Source organism: Cupressus sempervirens, chromosome 11 (genome assembly GCF_028749045.1).
Source record: "Cupressus sempervirens isolate cs-2001-9-10 chromosome 11, ASM2874904v1, whole genome shotgun sequence".
In the NCBI taxonomy this organism is placed as follows: Eukaryota; Viridiplantae; Streptophyta; class Pinopsida; order Cupressales; family Cupressaceae; genus Cupressus; species Cupressus sempervirens.
Window position 1 is genome coordinate 139388649 of NC_143128.1, and position 9008 is coordinate 139397656.

A 9008-nucleotide genomic window follows, 5' to 3' on the forward strand; every position below is an offset into this window, starting at 1 on the left:
GGTGTCCAAGTTTTGTACAAATGAAACATCTTATAGTGGTGTCTTTTGTCCTCATGTGATGTTTTATACAATTTATTCTAATGTGTCCAAATTATCCATAGTAGTGACATCTACATCAGGTGTTGTACTCCCAACCAAATATGGATTTTGCAATTTTTTCTGCTAGGTTCAATATCTTAGTTTTGCATTTAGAAGATTTGTGCCCATGCTTCTTGCATTTGTGACATTTGCCTTCAAATTTAGTTTTCTCTTTACATTTGTTATCTCTATGAAAATGCTTATTGCAATTGTATCATTTTTTATTTAATTTAGCTTTACCATTACTCCAATATTTGTTTGATGTATGACTTAACTTACCACAATGATTGTAAGTAGATCTTTGATTCTTTTGAATCCTTGCTTGGATGATTCACCTTCTTTTGTATATCCAATTCCTGCTTTGTCTTTCTATTTGTATTGGGTTTGCTTATCTAATTGATCCATGTCTTCTTGAGATTTCATCATCCTCACATTTGATTTCTTTTTAGTCTTTAGATCATTTTGCAATCTTTCATTTTCTGATCTTAGATTCATGATTTTTTATTTGCATTAGTAAGCTAATCAATTAAGTCTTCCTGTTGAAGGAATAGATGCTAAATTTGATTATTCTTTCCTTATAACTCTTCTTTTATCTTATTTTTCTCTTACATGACTTCACACAATCTTGCCAGCTAGATTTCTTGTTCTCTTTTTAGCTTCCTTACATCTTCTTGAACTATACCATTCTTTTCTAATAGTTCTTTGATTGCTTCATTAGCTTCATCTTAATTAGTTTTTGAATGGATACCTTCAATTCTTTCTTTAGTATAGAGTTTTTCATTCATCTGTACTACAAGATCTTTTCTTCTTTTTAAGGATTGAGAGAGTTTCTCCTTTTCTTTCTTAAGTTTCTCAATAGCCAATTCCAAATCTATCTTTTCATTATCATAGCCTTATCAAGTTTGAATACTTCCATTGCTCAAGTTGCTAAACTTCTTCTTTGAGAACCATAGAGCTCTGATACCAATTGTTGGAGATATAAGATAGGCTAGGTTACTGAGAGGGGAGGGGTGAATCAATAACCATTAAAACTTAATCTTAATTCACCAATTAATCCTTCATATGTATTCTAATCTAATTTCATGCATGAAAAATTGAAAGCATTAAAACATTCATAACACTTTGACACACAACATGGTATCACAAGATCATTCCAAATATAAAGTAAAACTAGGGTGGGGATGATACCCACAAGCTTTAGTACTGCAATATAAATTTGGCTTGTTAAGGCTTATAATGATCACCTTTGATTATCTACCCTATTAGGAGATATAAGGACTGCTAGGTCCACCTTGCAAAAGGATTTACAAACACACAGTGAAGTATGCACTTAGTAAAGAGATTTACAAATGATTGTTAAGTCTACCTTGTCAAAAGATTTAAGTGTTCCATTTGTTAGGATGAACTAGTGGTTGATCTTTGATCTGCAACTTTGATTTGTGGAATGAGATTCCTTTTGGTCTATAATGATCACCTTGTTGTGATAGATAAATCTTTGTCACTCCTTATACTACTTGTAGCCTTCTTACTTTGCACTTTTTCTCTTATATGTATCCTCTTTCATTTCATACCATTCTAATTGCTTTGGATGTGATACAATTTATTACATATATATCAATCCAAACTACAATACATCAAAGTTGGCTACAGTACAAGTTTCATCAAAATAGGAAAATTCAGCCCAAGTGTAGGTACTCTAGTTCTAAAGACAAACTTGATGAGGTTCTAACACTTGGAACCCATGTCAACACTCGGCATTTTCATGCACTTGGTAGATGTAGAAGCTTGGCTCAAACTAATTACTTCCAAGTAGTCTAAACTTGATCTACATTGGTGACTTGGTAATACTGTGAAACTTAGCATATAAACCAAATCACTTGATTGATACTAAATAGCTCGATTAACACTATTACTATGAGCTTTCCATAAATTAAATGACTTGGTTGACACTACATAGCTAGGTCAACACTAGGTTCACATTATTGAAACTATAAACTCAGTAAACAATAAAAAACTTAGAAACTTGATTGTAATGTCAAGAAGTTATTTGGTTACTTAACCAAGTTAATTGACTTAAATAAAGTAGAGAAAATAAAAGCTAAAAAGCATCCAACTATGAGATTCTAGGTGTCACATGCCTTTGTCCATGCCAATAGCAATCCTTTTGGCTTTCTAGCTTTCATACACAGTAGTAAAGGATGAGATAACTGACTTATGTGGCAAACCAAGAAAAGCAATCTTCTATTTCCAGAGTTCTTTTTCTTTCTTTAGCTCCAGTATCTTTCCTTTATACATCTCCAAGTGCCTTTGGTTGATTATCAACATGCTTTTGACATGGGAGATGTTAGAAAAGTCTTGTGTCACAAGCGATTTCTTTTCTTGAAGTTCCAAGAATTTCTTCTGTATTTGTCTGATGATATATTTGGTGTGTATGAAAAAACTACCTTCTCCTTCTACACATTGTTTATAAAACCACTTCAGGTCACCAAGAATTATATCATCTATGACCCCAAGTTCAGATAGTGTTTCTTTGATCTTAGCTACACCCTATGCAATTGCTTCATTTCTCCATTCAATACATTCTCAGATCATGTGGAAAGTTTTATCATCAAAACTAGCTACAAGGCATTCAAAGAGAAACATCTACTAGCCATAACCTTGTATTTGATCGATCCACAATACCACTTTCATCCAATTACTTTTCTTTCTCATATCCCTCAATGTTTGATTCACCCTTCTTAGTAACAATTGAAGTTTCTTTTTTATTATCACTCAGGAGATTCACTTGTGTTATTGCTTCATTTTGCATAGCCTAAACCCATTTTTCAAATGTATTAGCTATAGCTTTACACTTTTGTAAATTATCTAAGAATTTTTGATTGGCTGGGGACTTGACATTAATGATGGTTGACATTTCATTCATTGGTTTTGGTTCAAGATGTAGAATGACATTAATATATTGGGCCATGTTTGTCATAGCAACCTTCATGTTTTTCTTATCTTTAGCATCTTTCCACACCTATTCTATAATATTTTTGTTAGATACATCAAATATTTTCATATCTAAGGCTCTTATACCTTTACCCAGGTCTACCTTTGGTACTTGATAATGTCGAGGTGTGAGTTCTTCCTGGAGTTTATCCTATGGAGGTTTGGCAATTTTTGCCATACACCTCCCAGTGTTCTTATCAAAGTCAAATTGAGACTCAAGTTTTGCCTTCTTGACCTTGAAAGACCTTCCAATATATTTACTTACCAAGTCATCCATTAGCATGGAGAGTGGTGCCATGCTTCATTTCTTTTCTACTAAAGTTACCAACCTCTTTGGGGTTGCACCTATTCCATTCCAGGTGTGGTAGTGGTGCCAATTAGGGATAGAGTACCCATTGATGCACTACCTCCTCCTATCATCTTCTATTGGTCTCCTAATGAGTCATAAATATTAGGAGAAATGATTTATTCTATTGCCACCTTGATTTTTTGGGAATCAAAGTTTATTGTGATTCTTCTTTGTACTCTATTTTGTGCAGCCTTCTTGTTTCTGGTATGCAAGCAAGTAGCCCTTTTAGTGCTTACTACTTGAAGTTGAACCTGAAGTTGAATCAAAGTGAAAAATGCTTCAAGTTTAGCTTCCTTTTGACTTGCAATAGAATCATGAATGGAATCATTAGAGGGAATTGTTAGCTTTTATGAAAGCATCTTTTTTTAGCTCTAGAGTGCTTTTTGGGATTTTCTTGGGTTAACACTCAATTCATCTTTTCAACCAACCAATTTTCCATAGTCTTCAAAATAGGTCTATCATGCAAGAATATAAATCATCTTCTTTCATTTTGTTTCAGTCTAGTTTAGGGATAAGGAGAGATCCAATTTGTTCAATATATAGGGGATCAACCACCTCCTCATTATCATTTTCTTCTATCCCATTGATGCCAAGCTGAATTTCAAATGCTTTTATTTGACTTATGGTCAATCTGGACCATAATCTTTTTGTCTCTTCGAACTCTTGAGAGAAATTGGTCCAGTAGTCTTCTAGGTGAGGAATGTGCCTGAGGGAGGATGCATGTTTTAAATTTTCCTTGGTAAAGCCTACATAATCAAAGTTGTCTCTAGCAAAGTAGGACCCGAGGCACAGTTTGGATATTGTCAAATCTATCAATGTAGCCTATTTGATATTGGGACATCTATAGTGGTTGATTTCTATAGAAAATAGAGGGGTATGTGTAAAATCATGGTGTGCCAAAAAGTGGCAATGTGAAAAAAATAAAGTTTAAAAATGTCTAAAAGTGTTTCAAAATCCACTCTAACTTTTTTCCACCCATCTTGATACCAAAGCTAAAATGTTAGGACAATACCTTATCAAGTATCTGATTTCATATCAAATACCCAATATTATGAGATATCCAATTTCATATTAGATATCTGATAAAATATTAGATACTTGATATTTGTACTATGATTTAAAAAAAAAAACCAAAGCACTGTTTGTTTCACACTATATTTTTTGTCTTAAGCTCTAGTATTTGATCAACAAACAGACACACGATATCGGTAATTAATTTTTATTTTTTTTAATGTTTTCGATGAATTTTATTATAATTTTTTTATTTTTAATGGAATTTGTTAAAAATTAGATTTTTTTAATAAAATATTTTGAAATTTAAGTTGTTTTTAATAGAAATTATGTTTTACAAATTAATAGGTATGACTGACCAAAATGATGATACTAAGTCAAGAAATATTGTTCCTATGTTATCCATGTTAAACACCATAGTGGATAATATTGAAACACTTACTAATGAATAAAATATTGCTCTTCATTGGCATAATGAAATTCATGCCATGTTTGATGATGGGTTGGGCTATGATGAGGTTGCAGCCTTTAATATAAGTAAAGATGATTTGGTTGCCCTTTTTGCAAACCCAAAAATTAGTTTAAAAGTCACCTGCAAAAAGCCCAAACTTTCTATTAAATGGTGCACAAATAATGCTATACATGTGAACTTTTGGGATTGTTAGTCGATGATTTTGGCATCCCTCCACATAGCAATTTAGAGATGCTATTTTATTTCCTAAGAAAATTGTATGCAAAATTTTTCTTAGGACTCAAGGTGAACTATTGGAGCATGAAGCCCAACATGGATGTAGGAGAAGGAGATCCTTGGGATAGACTCTCTTCCCAGTAGAAGAAAGCTAGAACTTTTGTTCTCCCTACTGATGTCTCCCCACCTCCTCAAGTGCAACATCCTGATATCATTGTAGAAGCTAGCTTTTAGACTATTTGAGCCATCCATAGATTAAGTAACCTATTGATATCCTAGGATAGGTTAGTGATACCTCCCCATGTTGATGATGTTGGCATGATTTCATCATTAGTGAGCTCATCACATGTTTGTGTGCCCCATACTTGCATAACATGCAAGAATATTTATCTAGGTCCCATAGGAGATCTTTCTGAGTATCAATTTGTATTTGATAAGGATACACTAGACATGTGTATGAAGGCTATAGACCCCAATGCGAGAGAGGAGGGGCATGTAGAGGCATGGACTCCTTCTATGTTAGTACATGTATACATTTTTTTGTTATGACATATGTGATTTAAAGTTAATCTTTATAATAGAGCAATTTTAATTTTTGAGCCATACTGACTTATACATGTACATGATCTTCATTCATGTTTAGTTGATGATTGAGGAGGAGCTTAGATAGGTTGATGATGCCATGCTCTGGGCTATTTCATTTGGCCTTGAGACATCTATGGTACATTATGTTGTGTTCTCATTATTTTTCCTTTTTGATATTGTAGCATATATGGTTTCTAATCTTTTTTTCTTCTTGCAGGTATCACCTGTCCTTGGGGCACAAAGTGCAAGGGATGAGGTAGGACCCATTGAGAAGGGAAAGTTAATTAGGTGCTTTCTTTTTGATTAAATATTGATGCATTCTTGTAAAATATTTGTGGTAATGAAATTTAATTACATTCTTAATTTTATAGGGTGTGACTACTGGGGATGAGCTCATGCAAATTCCACATCGTAGATGCTCTGGCATTTTCATTCACACTGAGAGCCCTATTGTATGTATAAGTATCATTTTTTTTCTTTATTTTCATAAATAAATTCAAAACTTTCCATGCTATTAACAACTAGTATTTTGTATCTCATAGGAAACACCTAGTGCACATGAGGTTGGATGGCAAAGTTATGTATCTTTTCTAATGCAACCATTATATCCTAAGGAGGATTCTACACAGGTAAGTTGTAGTTTTAATTCTTGATTATATGTTATAAATTTAGCATGCTATGAATTATAATGTTATATTTGAAGTTGTAGATTCATCTAAAAAATATATTTGAACATACACAGGCCACAATCAGTGAGCTACAAGGATTGTTGAGGACACATGAGAGGACTCCTGTGTGGCACAAGAGGTCGACAAGAGAGGTATTTATGAAGAAAGTTTAATACTATAAATCTTTATTAAAAAAAAGATCATTATGAATTTGATTATTTAAATGTTAGATACAAAGAATCATATAAATTTAGTAGTCTAACTTTGGATTTTTATTTTTTGTTTATGTAGGAGGCATCTGATCCACCTAGTGCAATGAAGATGCTACATTTTGATCATCCACTAGTAGCCTATTATAGTATATTTGTCATAGGATGCACCATGAGATATTTTGAGATGGCATATGCCACATTGTTTATAGAAACATTGATATTATACACATTCCAATGGCATGATCAACCACATTTTGTATATGGATCTATGTATTTTGATATATATTTGTGTAATTTGTTTATGGATACATAAACTTTGATATATATTTGTGTAATTTGTTTATGGATACATAAACTTTGATATATATTTGTGTAATTTTTCTATGGATACATGTATTTTGATATATATATTTTTCATTTATGTGCACAATGATATACATATTAATTTAGTATAGTATTATTCAATTTATCATGGATCATGTGTATTGTTCATGTTTATGGAATATCATTCATTTTGATAATGTTTGTTATATTAAATTCAAATGCAATTATTTTTTAATAACATTTTAACAAACTTTATTATCAATTTTTGATGCAATGTTTAATTTGAAATGTTATCATATATGTTTAATTTGAAATAATCTCTGTAATCCACCTCCTTCACCTTGGTACATCAAATTTACAATGAAAAATGTGAACAAGTTCTATTATGAGACTTTACTACACATTTGTCTTACCGAGCCCACATAACATTTTAGAAATACAAGAAAGATTCAAGGCTTCCATCAGCATCATGATATTGATATGTATGAGTACAACTCTAAAATAACTAAAAATCAGTATCTCAAACAAATTTCAACAAGATGTTATTGTTAGCACATTAAAATCATAGTCATAGCAAGGTCATTTCACACCTTATATAGGTGTTTCCAACCTTGTATGGTCATGCTCAAACCCCTAACTAACTCTTTGCACTCATTTTCATTTTGCAAGAAAAAGTTGCAAAAGTTGTAAAATTTGCAAAATTTCAATTTTGCAACTTTTGCAATTTTGAAAATTTTTTGCTATAACTTAAAATTCTTAATTGGAAAAGTTCATAAAACTTGGTAAGGGGTTATTTTAGGCCTCAAAATCACCTTCCTATAGCATTCAATATTTCTTCAATAGCTCTCATGAGCTTTGAGTTATGACCCTCGAAAGATCAACCTCAATACACACTTAGAGCACCTTGGAGACTCTTCGGTATGGGGTGGCTAAAAATGATGGAGGCTCTTTGCAACTAGAAAAAGGGTGTCACTAGGGTTTAGCTATGCATTTGGAGCTAATCACAATGACAATTTGATACCAAGCTTAGAAATTTCAAAGTTATGTTGTGATGCACCTATGAACTGAGACACACTCTGAGTTTTGGCATTGAGTAAGATCATTGTACCGAATCCAAATAGAATGTGACCTCTCAAAAATGAGATAGGTTATTTTAGGACTTGGCATGACTGTCCTATAGCATTCAACATTTCATTGATAGCTCTCATGAGCTCCAAGTTATGACCCTCAAAAGATCAACCTCAATATGCACATAAAGCACCTTAGAGACTCTTCAGTATGGGGTGGCCACATATGATGGAGGCTCCTCATGGTTAGAATAAGAGTGTCACTAGAGTTCACCTACCCATTCAGAGCTAATGGAGCTAACAATTTGATGCCAAGATTAGTGGTTTCAAAGTTACATTGTGATACACCTATGAACTAAGGCACGCTGCAAGTTTTGGCATGAAGTGAGATTACTGTGCCAAATCCAAATGGAATGTGATTTGTCAAAAATTAGATAGTTTATTTTAGGCCTTGACATGACTATCCTATAACATTCAACATTTCATCAATAGCCTTTACAAGCTCTGAGTTACAACCCATGGAAGATCGACCTTGATATGCACTGAGAGCACCTTGGAGACTCTTTGGTATGGGGTGACCACAAATAATGGACACTCTCTATGGATAGAAAAAGGGTGTCACTAAGGTTGACCCACCTATCTAGAGCTAATGGCATTGAAAATTTGATGCCAAGATCAATGGTTTTAAAGTTACATTGTGATGCACCTATGAATTGAGGCACAGTGCAAGTTTTGGCATCGAGCAAGATTGTTGTGCTAAATCCAAACAAAATGTGTTCTCTCAAAAATGAGATAGATTATTTTAAGACTTGGCATGAATATGCTGTAGAATTCAACATTTCATCGATAGCCCTCATGAGCTCGGAGTTATGACCCTCGAAAGATTGACCTAAATATGCACTTAGAGTGCCTCAAAGACTCTTTAATATGGGGTGGCCACAGATGATGGAGGCTTTCTGTGATTAGAACAAGGGTGTTACTAGGGTTCACCCATCCATCTAGAGTTAATGGCACCAAGATCAGTGGTTTCAAGGT